Source organism: Leucoraja erinacea, chromosome 15, assembly GCF_028641065.1.
Source record: "Leucoraja erinacea ecotype New England chromosome 15, Leri_hhj_1, whole genome shotgun sequence".
NCBI lineage: Eukaryota > Metazoa > Chordata > Chondrichthyes > Rajiformes > Rajidae > Leucoraja > Leucoraja erinaceus.
Genome location: NC_073391.1, coordinates 9,415,384 through 9,434,175, shown reverse-complemented (window position 1 = coordinate 9,434,175; position 18,792 = coordinate 9,415,384). Strand labels below are relative to the sequence as shown.

General features: G+C 44.5%; 1 protein-coding gene across 3 annotated transcripts in view; it reads right to left on the bottom strand.

Moving 5' to 3' along the window:
* Positions 1 to 18,792, bottom strand: part of LOC129703932 (serine/threonine-protein kinase 32C) — a 283,437-nt gene that overhangs the window by 9,986 nt on the left and 254,659 nt on the right. The gene's annotated exons all lie outside the window — the stretch shown is intronic.

Here is an 18,792-nt window from a genome sequence, read left to right as displayed (position 1 = left end):
TGTTAGCTATGAGGAGGATGCTAGGAGGCTGCAAGGTGACTTGGATAGGCTGGGTGAGTGGGCAAATGCATGGCAGATGCAGTATAATGTGGATAAATGTGAGGTTATCGACTTTGGTGGCAAAAACAGGAAAGTAGACTATTACCTGAATGGTGGCCGATTAGGAAAAGGGGAGATGCAATGAGTCCTGGGTGTCATGGTACACCAGTCATTGAAAGTAGGCATGCAGTTGCAGGAGTGACTCAGCAGGGCAGGCAGCATCAAATATGAACTTGGATAGATGACGTTGGGATCCTTCTTCAGACTGAGTCAGTCTGCCGAGTTACTCCAGTACATTGTGTTGTTTCACCATATAACTAAGCTGGTCTGTATCAATGAAACTATTTTCACCCATCGCATGGTCTGGTGATACTGCTGTTCCAATTTTAACATTATTCATCTTCCCTGGATCATTACAATATTTGCTGACAGATCTGCATCTATTTACACAAATTGTATTTTACTCAGAAGTTGCAGCTGTTTATTTCAGATTAATCTATCTTTTTGAAAAAGAATCGTCCAGTTTTCTAGTTACAAACATAATTTATTTTTAAGGGAGGATTACCTGAGGATTATTAATGGATGATAAAATTCTTTGGTTTAAACTAGTGTGAAGCTATTTTTATATTATTCCCTCATGAAAGTTAGAATTTTGCGGCAAAATCAGATATAAAAAGCAATGCAATAACACGCTATAATCCTGGGCTGCTATTATTCTGAACATTCCCCTCATCTTTCCATTAACCAAGTAGTAAACACATAACATAAATTTTAATCCATGGCTAGATTTTAAAACCACATTCTACCAGCAGGGAGCATCACACTATCAGTGCTTTACAGGCAAGCAGCAAATGATTTATAGTCCATTTTAAAGGAAGTAAAATCATCTACTATTTCTGACCCAGATGTTCATTTCAGAAGTATGGAAGGGACTTTCATCTACTATGCAACTCTGCTTCATTCTTGCCAACTAAGTGCTTATAAACGATGTCCAGATATCCCACGGATTGTAGGCTAATGCGATAAATGCCGGCAGAGATGATGAAATAGCATTTAGCAGAATGGTTTCATTGCTTCTTTTATTTGCAGAAATTACTTGTGGTTATTTTACTTCTTTGCCTTACTGGCTGAATTATCAAAGTTGTTTCAGCCCCCAAAGCAATAAAGCAATTAATCTGTATGTCCCATTGTAGAGAAATTAAATTTTGTAGTATTAATTGGACAGCAGAAGCAGGAAATGAGGTAGGGAGAAGTCAACTGATTTATACCACTTTTATGCAAATCCCATTTTTGATATCATTTTCACCTCATGATTTGTTGAGAATGCTTTTGCGGTTGTAGTACCTAGACTGTGGAACAGTATCCCTCTTTTCATCAGCTGCCCCCTCCGCTGACTCTTTTAAGTCAAGACTTAAAACTTAATTAAGACTTAACCCCTGCGTTCCCTCTCTCTCCATCCCTCCCCCACCCAAGTTGCACCAGCTTCTTATTCTCACCTAGCACACAGCTAACAATGCCCTTTTTCCTTTATCATTGTTACTTTTTTTTGCGTATCTTTCATTCATTTGTTCTATATCTCTCTACATCACCATCTACATCTCTCGTTTCCCTTTCCCTTGACACTCAGTCTGAAGAAGGGTCTCGACCCGAAATGTCACCCATTCCTTCTCTCCAGAGATGCTGCCTGTCCCCCTGAGTTACTCCAGCATTTTGTGTCTAACTTTGGTTGAAACCAGCATCTGCAGTTCCTTCCTACACATGAAGTGATTTTGTTTAATCTGCTACATTTCCTCACTATGCTCTACGTTAGCAATATGATTAATTGTAGATTGTCGTATTCTGATTTGGCTAAGTCTTTAACGTGGTGCTGGCTTGGAATTTAAATTTCCATTTTTTAAAGTACTTTCATAAACCATGTACCAGATGTGCAGAAGTTTTTGATTAGCACCTAGCTTGAGCAGGGATTACAAACATGCCATGGGACACCTTCAGACCTGTTTTCAGAGGCTCATCTTCTGGATTTAACAGTTATTTAAATTAAACTTGGCCTTGATAAGTTTTTGACATATTTATAAACCTGTAATTATCAAATCAATTCAGTCTAGCTGCGGTTTTTGAAAATGGACTGATTGGGACATCCAGAGGGTATTAATTAAGGTAGTATCTCCCAAACCTGATGAAAATAATTAGCGTAGCAGAGATGTGAATTATTCACGATTTCTCTTCTCCATAAAGTCAGCAACTTAAACATGGCTAAATTTCCGCCTCATGTTGAATTGTTTATCTGCCCCTCGATTAATAAATTTGAATATTGATACAAAATTGAATGTGATGTTATCTTCCCATCTAAAGGCATGCAATCAAAAGTGTCAAAAGCAATTGTTACTTTAGAAAATGGGTTTTCTGGTCATGTTGCTAAATTCATCTTGCTATCATGTGCTCATAGAATACTAGACTAAGTGGGACCCGTTGGATCCCATTCTCACACGGGAGGCCTGGTCCCCCAACGCAATATTCCACCCCTTCACCAATTCCAATATTTCACCACTCACGCATAGCCCCCAACTGCGCAGGTCGGCTGACGGGCTCCAGGGTTTGTGATGCCCCTAATCCCCCCTTCTCCCCTCACACCCCGCACTCTGCTCCTTGCCCTTTCCCCCCACGCACTCACTCCATCCCCCCTCAAACCCCTCCACCCATCCAGGGAGGCTTTAGGTGGGGGCCCGGGGCAGGGGACGGCTTCAGGCCGGGGCTGATGGGGTGGGGAGGAAAAGTGCTGCCGTGGCCTGCCGCTGGGGGTGGGGGTGTGTGCGAGGGGAGGGGGATGGGGATGGGGGTGTGTTGGTGGGTGTAGTGAGCCCCGCCAGCGCGCCCGGCCCCGCCAGCACCCACCTCCTTTAATCCCCCCACTCTCACTCCTCACTTCCCCGGGATCTCAAGTTTGCAGCAATCAGGCAGGCTCCATGCTCCGGACCATCTCCTTGAACCGTGCGGCTTCTGGGCCCACAGTTCAGTCCCTCACGGTTTCTGGAGCCTCAGTTCATTCACTCACTACTTCCGGGCATTCGGGCTACCTGGCTTCCTGCCATGCTGACTGACTCACGCCCGACTTGTGGACTCACGCCCGGCCTCCGGGGCTTTATTCTCCTTGCCCCCAGAAGGGGCATTCCCTTCATGGTGACTGATAGGCGAGAAGACCAATCTGCTCATCTCACGATTTTTTAAACCTTCATAACTTTTGTAATCTTCCACCGATCAGAACAAAACTTGGTGGCTTGGAGCAGAGGAGAACGGTGAGTAAGGTGACAAAACAATCCTAGTGATATAGGGTGCCATTTGTGTGCAAATTTAAATACGCAGACCGGAAGTGGTCAAGATGAGAGTTTTAGTAATAGTATAGATGTTCACAGTGCTCCTTAAACAAAGTGGCCTCAGATACAGGTATAAAAGCCTCTTAAGAAGAATCCTAAAAAGGCACTTTTTTTGTCATGTTTAAAATCTAGAATGGCATTTGTAAGAAATATTAATTATGGATAATATTTTCCAATAATAACAAAAATAGTATATAGCCAAGTTTAAATGTTTGGACTATTGACGGCTAAGATTCCATCATATAGTGGGCCCTGCAGACAAGTTTGGATAGGACTCTCATTTCTCGGAAAATATACCAATTAATTACTGCAGAAAATTCTTGCTTCAATCAGCCAATGCCATTTATCTGAAGCAAAGGAAGGTTTTTTCCTTAACGACATACGTACAAATCTTATGCCAAGTCATCTACATTCTTCATATTCAGTGGATGTCCTGGGTTGTTAGGGACTGAGCTATTTACAGATGTTGTTTCAAATCTTTCAACCACAATTAATTTTTTTGTATTCTTTTCAACTTACTGTTGTGCAGAAGGCCTAAACTCCGGATGACTGGAATGGTGCTATAATGGAAGTCAAGCATGTCTAGGCCTATCGAAAAAGACATTTCAAAAACATTGAAGGGCCTGTCCCACTTGGGCGACCTAATCCGCGAGTTCTGGCGAGTTTGCCTTCGACTCATACTCGCAGCATGGTCGACACGAGGTCGTAGGAGGTCTTTGTAACTCTCCTTCATGCTCCGAGTGGTCTCCGTGTACTCGAGGCCTCAGCTAGGTCACGGCGTTTTATTCAATGTTAAAAAATGCCCGCGAGTAGAAAAAGGTCGCCATGGAAAAAAATCGATACTTTTTTTACTCGTAGGTTTAGTCGTAGAGGGTCGTAGTAGGTCAGCATGTTAGTCGTAGGTAATCGAGGGTAGTTGAAGGTAGTCGTAGATAGTCTTCATCATAGTCGAAGGGAGATCAAAGGAGATCGAAGGAGGTCGTCTTCACTCTCCACCATTCGGTGTCCAATTTTCCCGAAGTTAGTCGTAGCTAGTCATAGCTAGTCGAAGCTGGTCTTCAACATAGTCGAAGGAGGTCTTCTACATAGTCGAAGGAGGTTTTTTCAAACTCTTCTAAACACGCCAATTATGTCGCCCAAGTGGGACAGCCCCTTAAGGTTTTCTAGTAAACCTCCAGGCACTACAACCAACTACTACAATCCTTAGGTCGAGGGTTCCCAACCAGGGGTAAATTTAGCCCCAGGGGGTACATTTCACCTACCCAGGGGGTAAATTTGTTGATTCCGAATTTGTACATATTTTTTCTCATTGACTGACTGTGTTTGGTTCTGGTATACTGATATCTGTTCATAATTAATTGTTCAAAAATAAGTGAAATAACATTGTTATGTGCTATTAAAGTTGCCGGGGGTAAACGGGATGAAAAAGGTTGGGAGCCCTGTCTTAGGTGGTGTATCAGAGCTGTGTAGGCTTCAATTTTCAGAGGACATAGTAAAATTATGCCATGTGCTCCTTGCTGATCTGCATTGTCCTGTAACATCAGTAACTGTCTGCATCAGTTTAACTTTGATTCATTGAGCTTGTCTTAGGCTATCATAGGGGACACAAGGCAAACATCTGTCTGCAGATGTACATGCAAGTAACAGATGACCTGTTAGTTCAAGCATGCAATTTCATCCCTTTCACCACTGGCAACCATGGATACAATGTGCAAACTCTAATCTTTGCAGGAAGGCTGAGGGGAGGGGGGAGGGAGGGCAAGCAAGCAGGGGGCACAAGAAAGGCAGGGACATTACAATGGTTGCTAATATTAATGGCCACAAGAGAAAGTAGCATTGTAGAAACAAGGAATTGCAGATGCCAGTTTACCTAGGAAAGGCACAAAATGTTGCAGTCATTCTGCGGGTCAGGCAGATCCCTGGACAATGTGGATAGGTGATGTTTCTTCAAGCTGATTGTCCAAAGAAATTTCAAAGTTAAAACTTGGCCATTGGCTTCTGAATCTAGGATTAGCCTTGGCGGAGAAACCACTTCAAACTTCTTATTTTCCTTGGTTTGATAAGGGAGTTGCACTTTACCCTCTTTTGAGTAAAGCTGTATGTCAGAACAAACCAGCGGAGTTTAGTAAAATAGATGAGAATTAAAAGGGAAAGTATGCACAGGTAAGAATGGGGCAGCTAGCTCCCTTAGGATAAGAACAATGTAGATCCTGGAATGTGAAATGAGCACACCATGAGGTGAATGAAATCACTACTGCTCTGCAAAGTCAGCCTTGCTTAGTTTCAGTCTGAAGAAGGGTTTCAACCCGAAACGTCACCTATTTCCTTCGCTCCATAGGTGCTGCCACACCCGCTGAGCTTCTCCAGCATTTTTGTCTACATTGCTTAGCTTAGTTTAGTTTAGTTCATTATTGTCAGTGTACCAAGGTACGGGGAAAATCTTCTTTGTTGCGTGCTATCCATTCAGCGAAAAGACCATACATGATTACAATTAAGCCGTCCACAGTGCACAGATACAGAATAACGGGAATAATATTTAGTGAAGGATAAAGTCCGGTAACTTCCCGATCAATGATAATTTGGTGCAGTTAAATGAGTACGTTTTACTGACAGATTTGGAAGGCTGAATCTTCCATAGGATTCTCCACGAGGGTGGCCATTTGGATCCTGAACCAGGTCTGACCTGGGAAGGAAGTCAATGCCACATTGATTTTTAATGGCGATTGCAGGACAACCATAGTTCTTCCTGAGGACAACCAGCGCTGATGGAGCCCAAACAATTTTCCACCATGTGGGGGGGGGGGGGGGGGGGGGGGGGGCAGAGATCCTGAAATCAGCGTTAGTCCCTTTATTTGCACTTTGTTTGCCATTATTTAATATTACAAGCAGTACATTGCAATGGGGTAGAATGGGTTAATTGCCTGTACTAAGGTGACATGGGAGGCTGCACAAGCTTCATTGCTGCAGAGCACATCAGACTAGTCTCAGCAGTCCAGGCTTAGAGGAGCAGTAAGGGGAAATGGGGAAAGTGAGAGCAAGGAAATGGGGAGAGGCAGAGTGTGGGTGACAGGGAGAGGCAAAGTGAGGTGATCAGGGCTAGAGAGAAAAAATGCAGTTAAAACTAGACGCTATCCGCACGATATAGGAACGATCTTGCTCTCACCGATAAAATTGTATAATAGTATAATATATAAGAACCCAATTATTCACAATACAATAAGAATTTGGAAACAAATAAAAGTATCCTTGAAATTAAATAATCTATCAGTACTAACCCCACTATTGAACAACCCCGCATTCAAACATCTCTCATCGAGAAAACATATCAACAATGGGATAGACTGGGGATTAGGAAAGTAGGGGATATGTATGAATTGGGCAAATTGTTAAAATTTCAAACATTTAAAATTTACAGATTTAAACTGAAGAAATATAACAGGTCAATATTTTATCCGAAAGCCTTGGGACAGATACTGTGTAATTCAGAATTTATGAAGGAAATATTTAGCGTAGATGTCAGTGGTAACTCGGCTCATATTTTTTGCGCCTCAATCCCGGCACCGATCGCGAGTTTAGAAATGTAGTTTTTTCTTGCAGAATAGAAGAATAGGGAGGGTTAAGGGGGATCATTCTGCGAGATGATCACAAAAGGAGAGGTAATATTGGAAGTATTTTCAAAAAGCTGCTGTGTCTCCCTGTCCCTCCAACTCCAGAGGAAGCCGCTCCCCGATGCGCCGCTACGGCGACAAGTGGCAGTTCGCCCACAGCCCGAGCTGCGCCCCCCTCATCCGCAACCCGGGTCAAGCAGGGCTGGGCTAGCACTAAGTTGCTCTGAAGATTGGGAAGTTTCATGGGCTGTGAGCTAAAGATAAAGAGCTCGGGCTCGAAGGATTGGGGAGCGGCTTCTGGTGGTCCTGACGTCTCTCAGATGGGGGAAGAGACGTCAGGACCAACAGGAACCGCTGATGCGCGGCTACAGCGACAAGTCGCAGTTCGCCCACAGCCCGAGCTGCGCCCCCTCATCCTCAACCCGGGTTCCTCTGGAGTTGGAGCGGGGCTGGGCAAGAGTTGCTGCTGGCTGTGAGTTCTGGGATTCAATTGCAAACGCCTCCGGTATCTGGATGGAGCTGAGACTGGGATACCGCCCTTGCCCCCTCCCTCTGCAACTGCAAACAACAGTTCCCAGTCGCTCCTGTACAGGGGGTGGCTGAGACGTCACAGCCCGAGCTGCGCCCCCTCATCCGCAACCTCAAGACCAAGACCAAGCTGCGCCCCCTCATCCGCAACCTCAAGACCTTGCACACCATCAGCTTCTGTCCCTACGGGGAGCGTGTTCCTCTGGAATTGGAACGCGGCTGGGCTGCTGCTGGCTGTGGGTCTCTGGGATCTCCGTGCTTGCAGTGGGCCTGGGGGCCGGTGACCCGTTGGTCCTGACGTCTCCGGTGACTGGCACTAGCTCCGACGTGAAGGCAGTGCAAAACCACCGCGCCGGTGCAATGGGCGGGGAGCTGGAGAAGGGAGGGAAGGGGTCACACACATGGCCGGGAAGCAGAGGGGTGGAGGTGGGGTGAAACTTAAGGGAGCGACAATTTGCTGCTGCCTGCCCGCTGAGTTAAAAAGTTCCCACGCAAGACTCACGATACACTGTGTATCGTGAGTCTACCGTGGGAACCTTTTGACTCAGCGGGCAGACAGCAGCAGATTGTCAATTATTAACCCTCCCGCGATATATTTACTTTTATGAATGGGGATTTAGTTCCCCTTTCTTCGAGGACCGACCGGAGGTTCCGCTGTCACCTCTGCGGGCCGCCCTCGGAACGTTTTCAGAACCTTTCTTCAATGAAAAAATGTTGAATTCGGAGGTTTTCGTTATTTTCGGGTTGTGCACCTTTCAACTATATTTTTAGAAGATGAATATCAAGGCTGATTCACAAAAAACTAATTTTTTTATAATAATATATTAGTTACCCTCAACAGAAGCACTAAATTGGGAAAGAGCTAAAGATAAAGATCTCGAAATTGGGAAAAGGAAAAACACACATAATTGTTCTATTAATGCAAGACATAATTTCAATTCAATTCATATTATTCATAACTCACATACCAACTGTTAAAATGTGGATTAGGAATATGATGGACATAGCAAAACCTTGAAGAAAACAGACTCATTTGACTAATAGTAAAAAGTGAATAAATTTTTAAGGAGTTATTTGATTTATTTACAAAGCTTTTCAAATTAATGAATAGAACATAAAACGGAATGGATTATACCGTAAAGATTTAAATTTTTTTACTGGTTAATAATTGGAAAGAAATTGATACTTAAATTTTGGAAAAATACAACCATACCAACTGTTAAAATGTGGATTAGGAATATGATGGACATAGCACGCCTTGAAGAAATGAGTCTCCGACTAATAGATAAATATGACCAATTCTTAAGGAGTTGGTCTCCTTCCATCGACTTTTTGGAATTATGTGATGCAGCGGTACTTTAAAGATTACTGATTTCACTTCTACATCTCCGAATAAAGATTTTTTTTTTAATATCTCTCACACTTTCCACTTTTTTCTATTTTCTATATACCATCTATTTTTCTCTTCTCTACCATCTATTTTTCCTCTTTTTCCCCTTTCTATTGTTTTCTTTTTCTTGTCTTGCTTACTTCCTTCTCAAAACATAAAACTAGAGGTTGTACATAGAATGGATTACGGTATGACATAGTTGGCACCTAAAATTAGGTTCCACTGTACTGTTTTGTACTGTATTAACTTCTAATAAAATAAACAAACAAACAAAAAAACTAGACTAACTGGGACCCGTTGGGTCCAGCATCACACGGGAGGACGGGTCACCAACGCAATATTCCACCTCACCACCAATTCCAATATTGCTCGCCAGTGTGGGGGGGGGGGCTCTCTGTTGCGCTAGTATGGGTGTTGCGGGCAGAAGGTACTGGTTTCCAGAGGGCTAGTATAGACATTATGGGCCGAATGGATTCTTGGGCTGGCAGCTAACTGTTGCAACGATTTTAAAAGCCAAGGCGAGGCAAATAATTGGGCTGCAGCCACCTGACAACCAAAATTCATTTTGTGAACACAAACTTTACAGCCGCATCGAGGGGACTCACCGTGGAGTAGACGTGCGTTCAGTGTTATTCGCAGATTAGAGAGCCGTGACCCTCTCGCTTCCTGGGTCTGGCAGAGACTGACTGAGGCACGACTTCCGGGTTTTATAGTCCCTCCCCCTGCCACCAGCGGGGGCAGCAGAGAGAATGGGGAATTTAAAAAACCCAATAATATCTCTTTGATTTTTCATCGATGGGAAAAATCTCCTGGTCCAGGAAGGCGGAGGGGGTCTCCGAGCAAAGTGGCCAAAAATGACGGCCGTAGGTGGCAGCATTCTCTCGGAAATCGCAGCACAGTGGGCCAAAAGCGGTTAAGATCAGACTTTTAGTAATAACGATAACAAATTAGATCTTATTACCAGCACTGAGTAGAAAGAATCAAATTTACCTTAGTCCTTGCACCATACTATGCAGCAGTTTTATTTTCTCAGCCATGACACCCAAACAGGTTTGGGTTTACACAGATCCTTCTGAAGTTACTGACCGGGAAACATAGGCTAGGGAGAAATGTGTAGGAAGGAACTGCAGATGCTGGTTTACACCGAAGATAGACACAAAGTGCTGGAGTAACTCAGCGGGCAGGAAGCATCTCTGGAGAGAAGGAAACGGTGACGTCTCGACCTGAAACGTCATCCATTTCTTCTCTCCAGAGATGCTGCCTATCAGGCTGAGTTACACCATCATTTTGTATCTATCTAGAGTAGCGAATCATTGCTGACCTTTTGTTTACACATTTGCCTGCGAACCACTTGACTGGAAACCACAAGGGTCTGAAATTTCCCCGAGCTTTCAATAGGTGTGACTCGAGTTACAGTTGTTTGACAAGCAAGCAATCTCTATATTCAACAGGTACAGCTAACTCAAAACCCAGCACGGAGAGCCACTATCTGCTAGCATGTAGCAAACATTTGGTAGCACTCTCCCACATTTTACATTACTAAAACTTTCATCTTGTTTGTTTGTTTGTACCCTTATTTGCGCAAAAACGGTACATGATAGCACATCAATGTTGGACCACCTTACTCACCATTGTCCTGTGATGTAAATTAAACAAGTTTCATTCAGATTGATGGTATATTTTATGTTATTGACGTTTAAAACTTAAAAAAAAGAAAACCGTGCACACGCAGATTGGTCTCCTCTCCGATCAGTCAACGCCACAGCCGGGACAGCCATGCCCCTTCCTGCACCGCGGCCTCTCCCGCCCCACTCACGAACTCCTCTCTCCCCTCCTCACAGTAACTTGTCTACCGTGTCCCACACCGCCAGCGGCTGCGGGGGTTGGGTTTCAGTGGAGGCCCTGGTCCCGTCTCTCTCTCCCCCACCCGCCTCTGAGGTAATGGTGGTCCCCTCTATCCATCCCCCCGGGTGAATGGCTGCAACCGTCCGTATCCTCCGCCGTCGCTGTGGAAACTCACCCCCACGTCCCTCTTGGAGGAGATCTTCTCCGCCAGCTCGTCGAAACCCACGATGCCCACCATCTCCATCGCCTTCCGTGGCTCGGCCCAGTGGCGGCAGCGAGCAGGCAGGCAGGTAGGCTGATGGGCAGGGCTGGGACGGGCCGAGTGGCAACAGCGAGCGGGTGGGCAGGACAGGAATGGGCTGAGCCGGAGTGGGCAGAGGGAGGGAGAGAGAGTCGGATTGCAGGGTGGCCGAGCAGTTTGCGCAGTTTGAGTAACTCACACACACACACGATGCAAACTGGTCCAATCATCAAGTTAACTGGATCTAAACCACAGCTAACAATGAATGACCTGTGGAGGAAAGAACTGCAGATGCTGCTTTTTATGGGGGGGAGGCAGGGAGTGACTGAGGGTAGTGGAAAGGAGAGGGAGTAGAGGTGAATTGGGGGAGGGGAGGAGAAGAGGGGAAAGATCCTGGGGAGGTGAGGAGGAAGAGTGGGAGGGGGAATAGAGGGAGTGTGGGAGGTAGTGAGTGGGGAATAGATGGAGGAGGGCATTGGAGGAGGTCAGGAGGGATAGTGAGAGGTGATGAGTGGGGGATAGAGGGATAGGAGGGGGTAGGTAGAGGAGTTATGAAGGGAGGGAGGGACAGACTGAGGGTAGGGGAAAGCAGAGGGAGGGAGAGGCGAGAAAGGAATTGGGGGAGGGGAGGAGGAGAGGTGAAAGAAGAGGGACAGAGAAGAGGAGGGGGAGGGTGTGCTGGGGATGAGGGGAAATGAACCGCGCCTGCGCAGTTGTGGGCTATGTGTGAGTGGTGGAATATTGTGTTAAGGGAACAGGTTGCGTTGGGGGAACGGGTGAGTGGTGGAATATTGCATTGGGAGCAGATCACTTAGTCTAGTAACTTTCTAAACAGTAAAGCCCGTGGATGAAAAAAATTGTGAAGAATAAATATTGAATTCATGATAAGCTAGTAACTACAAATATGACAAAGCTTTAATAGTTTATTTAATCCCTGCTCATTTTGCTATGGTGTACACATTAAGTCTACAGGAAGCACAGAAGGATGAAATCCCATTGATTCACACAGTTATATATATCAGGCCCTTTGGAACATCTCATCCAAGCCAACCAAGATGCATACATATGCTTCTCCCAAAACCTGCATTTGGCCCCTGTCCTTCCAAACCTCTCATATCCATGTACCTCTCCAAGTCACTGTACCTTATATAGTGTAACTGTACCGTTACAACTGCATTGTAACAGCATCAGACTCTACAATCTCCTCTGGCAGCTTGTACTCTACACCCACCATTCTCTGTGTTGAGAGACCTGTTCTGCAGTACCCCATTAAATCCTTCCACTCTCATCTTAATCATATGGCCTCTAGTTTTAGACTGGCCTACCCTTGGGAATAAAGACTGTGGCTATCTTCCATATATATTTAGATGAAGGGATTCAAAATAACAAATTTGCTTATGACACAAGGCTGGGTGGCAGTGTGAACTGTGAGGAGGATGCTATGAGGATGCAGGGTGACTTGTACAGGTTGGGTGAGTGGGCAGATGCATGGCAGATGCAGTTTAATGTGGATAAATATGAGGTTATCCACTTTGATAGCAAAAACAGGTTGGGAGATTATTATCTAAATTGTGTCAAGTTGGGAAAAGGAGAAATACAACAGGATCTGGGGGTCCTTGTTCATCAATCAATGAAAGTAAGCATGCAGGCAGTGAAGAAAGTGAAAGGCATGTTGGCCTTCATAACAAGAGGAGTTGAATATAAGAGCAAAGAGGTCCTTCTGCAGTTGTACAGGGCCCTAGTGAGACCACACCTGGAGTATTGTATGCAGTTTTGGTCTCCAAATTTGAGGAAGGACATTCTTGCTGTTGAGGGAGTGCAGTGTAGGTTTACAAAGTTAATCCCCAGGATGGCGGGACTGTCATATGATCAGAGAATGGAGTGGCTGGGCTTGTATACTCTGCAATTTAGAAGGATGAGAGGATATCTTATTGAAACATATAAGATTATTAAGGGTTTGGATACACTAAAGGCAGGAAATATGTTCCCGATGTTGGGGGAGTCCAGAACCAGGGGCCACAGTTTAAAAATAAGGGGTAAGCCATTTAGAACGGAGATGAAGAAACACATTTTCTCACAGAGAGTTGTGAGTCTGCGGAATTCTCTGCCTCAGGTGGAGGCCGGTTCTCTGGATACTTTCAAGAGAGAACTAGATAGGGCTCTTAAAGATAGCGGAGTCAGGGGATATGGGGAGAAAGCAGGAACGGGGTACTGATTGTGGATGATCAGCCATGATCATATTGAATAGCTGGCTCGAAGGGCCGGCTGGCCTACTCCTGCACTTATTGTCTATGCCCCTCACAATTTTGTAAAGCTCTTCCAGATTACCCCTCATCTCCATCACTCCAGGGAAAAACAGCCCAAAGAGGTCCAATCGTATTATTCGTTGATACAATTAATCTATCTGATTCATAATTACCAGCCAATATCTAAATGTGGTAACATTAATGAGGATATTATAATTGAGTATTCAGTGTTGGTATAGAATGACCCACATTTCTCCTCCTAATAGGACCCACAGTAGTATTGGACCAACTAATTAAAATGTTAAGTAAAATCCATCCAATAGGCTTTAAAAATAACTCGCGTTGGTTTGAAATCCTTTTTCTGATATTAATCACATTTGCATTGTTTTAGAGGAAATATGGTCCGAAATTCGGTGACTTAAAATTTCATTTTTCAATGAATTCAATGAAACCAAATTCAAATTCAATGCATTAAAATATAATTACCGGAAGATTTTAAAAGTTGCGGTAGAACTACAATTTTTTTTATCACAATCAGCGCTAGTATTTTACTGCCTCAAAGACGGCTTTATGTGGAAACTAGTGAGGTCCGCACAATACATTTTTTTGTCACTTTTTCACAGCATTTTGCATTTTACAAATCTGCCTAAAGATGGCAGAACCACACAGAGAAACACACAGTGACCATCCCCGCAACAATGATAGTGGGAGAGCAAGGTGAGGAAGTGAACCTTCAGATTCACTGACCGATGCTTCAAAGTTTGCATGGAGGATAGCCCCAGTAGGACATTACCCTTTGTGCCAGTGGGTCCAGGAAGTTAACTACAACACCAGAATCCCTGGGTGCAACTCATGGCACAGCTCATCATTGATATCCTAAGTAATTAACAGCATGAGCAGGGTGCTGTCTTCCAGCAGCTAGGTGGAGTTAATAGTAACCAACGTCAAAGGCTAACAGAACGAGAAGCAATCTGACTTCATGAGGTAGACTGTGTGATTCTTCTGGATGACCCAGTTCTTTCTCACATTGCAGAAACATGCAGGTGGTTAGTTGTGGCCACTATAAATTGAATATGCAGATACGTGCTAGAATCCAGGACGATTGATAGACAGAAGATAGACACAAAAAGCTGGAGTATCTCAGCTGGTCAGACAGAATCTCTGGAGAAAAGGAATAGGTGACGTTTCAGGTTGAGACCCTTTGTCATTCTGATGTCTGATGAAGGGTCTTGGCCCAAAAGATCACCTGTTCCTTTTCTCCAAAACGCTGTTTGACCCGCTGAGTTATGCCCCTGTCCCACTTAGGAAACCAGAACGGAAACCTCTGGTGACCTTGACCGTGACCCAAGGTTTCCATGAGGTTTTGGTCACTCGCCTGGAAAGCCTCGACCTGGATCGACCGAAGCATGAGCTGCATCTACCGACACAGATCCTATAGGATCTTTGCTACCAACCACACACACACACACACACACACACACACACACACACACACACACACACACACACACACACACACACACACACACACACACACACACACACACACACACACACACACACACACACACACACACAAGTACATTGCGAAGGGATGAAGAAGTAGGTAAATGGCTGCCACAGAGCACGGTAAGTCCTTTAGAGAACGCGGGAGTGGGTGGGGGGGGGGGGGGGGGGGGGGGGGGGGGGGGGGGGGGGGGGAGAAGGGGGGGAGAGAAGGGGAGAGAAGGGAGAGAAGGGGAGAGAAGGGGAGAGAAGGGGAGAGAAGGGGAGAGAAGGGGAGAGAAGGGGAGGCGAAGGGGAGGCGAAGGGGAGGCGAAGGGGAGGGAGGCGAAGGGGAGGCGAAGGGGAGGCGAAGGGGAGAGAATGGAGTGGAGACAGTTTTAAGAAGTTTAATAAAGTTTAGCGACCATTTTACCTACCGGCGGGTCTTCTAGGTCCTGAAAACTACAATGAGCCAATCAAAATGGCTGGTCAGCGAAGGAGATGGCCTTCGACTGCCTGTAAGTAAATAGTGACCCCACTCCACTGGCTTCGACCAAACCTATTTTTAGTCGAGGCCGGTTTTGATTATGTTGAAATAATCGAAGCAGCCTAGAAGAAGCCTCGACCATGCGGAAATCACTTTCGACCATTAGGAAGAGTGACCAAAACCTCCGGCGACCTCATGGAAACCTTGGGTCGCGGGCAAGGTCACCAGAGGTTTCCGTTCAGGTCTCCTAAGTGGGACAGGTGCATTACTCCGCTTTTTGTTTCTATCTTCGGTACAAACCAGCATCTGCAGTTACTTCTTACATGGAGTAGATAAGACACGTGGGGGGAAATGAAATGGGATTAGGGTAGACGAGTGCTTGATGGTCGGAGCAGACTTGATGGGTCAATGGGCCTGCTTCTGGGTGGCTTGACTCTAAAGTATGTCTCTTGGTATTTCAATAGGAAATACATTGTATATTGCACTAACCTGAATAAGCAGATCATGTATTCAACAAGTTAATTTTATTTTTAATGCTTCCTGATCGAATATTTAACTTTATCATTTTGGGCTTTTCCGCAAAGAGCTTTTAAATAACAAATTTTCAGAGCAGATGAATTTCCTGTGGAATAAATCAGTGACCTGTCTGGTAAGCAACTGATTCAATAATAGGCAGTCTGAAGCGCTTCTAATTTTCATTGCACCTTCTACACAAGTGTTCAACTAAGTGGTGCCAAGAAGTCCAGGTTAGTGTTGAATCTATTGGCTTTTATAGGAAGGGCTTTATGTGGCCTGGCACGATAATTCTTTTGTGTAAGAAGGAACTGCAGATGCTGGTTTAAACCGTAGACACAAAAAGCTAGAGTAACACAGCAGGACAGGCAGCATCTCTGGGGAGAAGGAATGGGTGACGTTTTGGGGTGAGATCCTTCTTCAGACGATGATCCTTTTTATGACAATGGATAATATTTGCCACTATGCGTGCCCTTATTAAATTGTAATATGAAAATGGCCATTTTCTAAAATATTTAATTTAGTTTAGTTTAGATACAACATGGAAACAGGTCCTTCGGCCAAACGAGTTCGCACCGGCCAGCAATCCCCACACATTAACATGATCCTACACGCATTAGGGATAAACTGAAGAAGGGTCTCGACCCTAAACTTCGCCCATTCCTTCTCTCCTGAGATGCTGCCACACCCGCTGAGTTACTCCAGCATTTTGTGTCTACCTAGGGACAATTTACATTTACACCAAGCCAATTAACCTACTAACCTGTACGTCTTTGGAATGTGGGAAGAAACCGTAGATCTCAGAGAAAACCCACACGGTCATGGGGAGAACGTACAAACTCCGTACAGACAGCACTCAGTCGGGATTGAACCCGGGCTGCAAGAGCTGTAAGGCAGCAACTCTACTGCTGCGCTACTGTGTCACCCAATTATTAATTTTGAATATTAATAAAAGAGTGACTGCATGAGTATTTTAATTACATTGTCTGCATTTGCTAGGTTCCATGCACATTCAGAATCATAACTAGCTTGTGAACAAAAGTGGATGTTTGTGCTCTGTAAGCACCACAGCTCTGTAATTCACCAATCAATATCTGCTATCGATGACATTGTTTAGACTGTAATGAATAACATGAAATATATTTTATGACTTGGAATCCTTGGAACTGTCCTCTGTGAAGCTTATTTTCCTCTAAATTAAAATAATACCTTAGCACCACTTGCAGTGGTACAAGTACAAGCAACATGTCAATATTATGTATCTTCAGTTTCTAAAGACATTAAATTTAATGATGAATGAAAATAATTCTGACGTAAAACTATCAGTGTGAAGCAATTTTGTTACAGCCATGCATGTTGCTATAACGCTCAATGCGATTACAAGTCAATAGTGACAGCAGTTAACATGAGTGAGAGTTGTATCAGTTATAAATGCCGTACATTTATTACAGCAAAATGTAATATCTACAATGCAAGCACGACCTAGGAGTTATGTTCATCTTTCATTATAGCACTAAATTTAATCTTCTGTCCTACAGTTCCCCTTCCTACTTAAATAGCTCTATTATATTCTCCTCTGCCAAAAAATACTTCACAACTCCTACATCTTTTGACTTTGTGCTTTTATTTATCTTCTCACTCTAATTCGCGCCCTGACCGGATAAGCTTGTTTACAGCTTAACCCGTTGGTCACCCAGGTTTTACCTTGTCTGAGACATACCTACCCACCACCCCCCATCCTCTCCATTCCATTACAAGCATCTTTTGTCTCCCTCCCAGCTCTGATGACGAGCCTTCCACCTGAAATGTTCACTGTTATTTTCCCACAAATGCAAACTGACTTAGATTTCCAGTTTATTTGAGATATGTTGATCTGATTATCTAACAGGAAAACTGCATTTGCAGCAGATCAAAGATTCCTTCCCTTGCCACCTTCTGGTACCTTCAGAGTCGGTTGCTCTATTTTGCCAAAGACAGAGACAAAAAGCTGGAGTAACTCAGTGGGCCAGGCCGCATCTCTGGAGAGAAGGAATGGGTGACCAATGGGAGACCAATGAAAAGTTGGCCTCAATTAATAACGTTTTTGTCACAATCCCAGACCTATACTATTGTGTTATAGACTCGAGAATTACAACTTGGGAAATTCTGTTGTATCTTTGTCCTTCTCTTTTCTAATTAAAAAAACACCAATTAGCCAGAGCAGGAGCACTCACATTCTTTCTGACTGCCGATCCTTCAATCACCATTCAATAAGTATGTCAGTGTCACTGAGCTCATTAGTGAAGGATTCGAGACATTATTGGGTGGGCATATTTGTGAACATTTTCATAAATATAACAAATTACTCATCCTGGTTAATATAATTCATGTAAATTTGCAGATGTGGACTGCATTATAATAAATGTTCTTAGACCCCCTTCGGTCATGGCTGACTAATGGTGTCGCCAGGGTGCTGTTCCCCAAATGGAGGACGCCTGGCATGACTTTGTTTAGCATGGGGAGCCTGGTGCACAGACAGCCACCCCACAGTCCTTGACAGATCTGAGTTGGGATCCAGTGGCATGGAGTCCAAGACAACCGGAGACCCTTTTCTGCTGCTGCCTTTGTCCGCTTTCCCAGCCGTTGTGACGCTCCACTAAGGTCAGCCATCATCCTCTGCCTGTTCCACCGTTGAGGTCTTGGTTGCATTGCTCTTTGTCAGAGGCCTCCCCCTCGTCCTTACCGCCATGGGTGGCCCTACCAGGAGCATAGCTCCAGACGGCATCGCTCTCAGGGTCTCAGGTTCACACAAGCTTCTCCACCATGACAAGGTGACGATCCACGGTCATAATAAATATACAGCATGTAATCTTGCCCTTCTGCCCACTTTGTGGATGCTAGTTTCTCTTTACACAAGTCGTACATTGCTTCCTCAAACACCATCAGGATATCCTAGCCTTTTCACTCTCAAATAGCATTTAATAGCATCAAAATAATGTCACAGGGAATTAAGATCATCCTCCTAGCTTACTTTTTTAATGATTGTCTCTATAATATACA